Source organism: Trematomus bernacchii, unplaced genomic scaffold (assembly GCF_902827165.1).
Source record: "Trematomus bernacchii unplaced genomic scaffold, fTreBer1.1, whole genome shotgun sequence".
Taxonomy (NCBI): Eukaryota; Metazoa; Chordata; class Actinopteri; order Perciformes; family Nototheniidae; genus Trematomus; species Trematomus bernacchii.
The window spans coordinates 5,215-6,612 of NW_022988062.1; the positions used below are offsets into that span (position 1 = coordinate 5,215).

General features: G+C 45.6%; 1 long non-coding RNA gene across 1 annotated transcript; it reads right to left on the reverse strand.

The window, feature by feature from the left end:
• Nucleotides 1-210: 210 nt before the first annotated feature.
• On the reverse strand, nt 211-1,112 carry LOC117474463. The gene is made up of 2 exons (XR_004555101.1): nt 1,043-1,112; nt 211-789 (listed from the first exon to the last, which is right to left on the reverse strand). It is a non-coding gene; the product is annotated as an uncharacterized LOC117474463 (long non-coding RNA).
• Nucleotides 1,113-1,398: the final 286 nt, after the last annotated feature.

Genomic DNA, 1,398 nt, shown 5'->3' on the forward strand with positions numbered 1-1,398 from the left:
CAGCTTCCACCCCAGCTTCCACCCCAGCTTCCACCCCAGCTTCCCCCCCAGCTTCCACCCCAGCTTCCACCCCCAGCTTCCACCCCAGCTTCCACCCCAGCTTCCACCCCCAGCTTCCACCCCAGCTTCCACCCCCAGCTTCCACCCCAGCTTCCACCCCCAGCTTCCACCCCAGCTTCCACCCCAGCTTCAAACAATCTGAAGACACAATTAAAACGTATTTTTTATTGAGTGCAAAAATAACACTTTTATCTTTTACAATCAAACAAGTGCAAACAAATCAGGAGTGTTTTAAATATAGCATTCAAAGTGAGGATTACATTTAATAATGTTAAAAATACGGCTTCAAATCCTGAGGAATGGAGTCTTTCTTTTGTGTTTTTAGTCCATTTTAGCTGCATTTACCTGTAAAATGAATTTAAATATAACAAAATAAACACATATTTCTGTTTCTAAAGTCTAGTTTTGCATTGTTATCTTTAAAGCACATTAATAAAATGTTTAATACGTAAATAAAACATTAATTTAACCAGGAAAATCTTAAAAATACCTCAAAAAGTCTCACAGTGACTTTTACTTGTAATTATATTGGTTGTTATTGTTTACTTCCTGTCTCTCGGCCAATTAGGACACTTCGTTCTGCGCCACGGCCCGGGACTCCAGCAGCGATTCGATGACATCATCAGTGTAGGACAGAGTGTCTCTCAGCACCTGGACCGTGTGTTGACCAATCAGAGGAGGGGGCGTGGCCTCCGAGGGGGGGGAAGCTGCTGTAACGCACCGCGGGTCCTACACACACACACACACACACACACACACACACACACACACACACACACACACACAGACACACACACACACACACACACACACACACACACACACAGTTTGTTTTGTAAGTTAAACTTTACTCAGTACTTTCCCGAATTACACTATCACTGATCTCTGTCTTGTGTGTGTGTGTGTGTGTGTGTGTGTGTGTGTGTGTGTGTGTGTGTGTGTGTGTGTGTGTGTGTGTGTGTGTGTGTGTGTGTGTGTGTACCTGGTACAGAGATGTATCCAGCTGTTGGGTGCTTCATCTCCTGAATGAGTCCATTGTGCTTCACCTGTAGACAAACAAATATAACATGAAATAACAGCAACTACAAACGGACAGTTGTTCACCCTGCGGTCGCTCTGACCTCAGATCAGAACTCGCTGTCCTGCAGGTTGACAGGTGTATATTTTATCGGGGGGTGGAGGGGGGGGGGGAGGGTCATAAAACAGCTGGACAGGAAGTGACCGCTGTGATCTGATTGGTTTACCAGGAACACCTGAATCATCGCACACAACAACCAACAGGAAGTGACGCAGAAAGCAGGCCGCTGAGTTATCGAGAAGAGAAGAAGAAGACAGGAA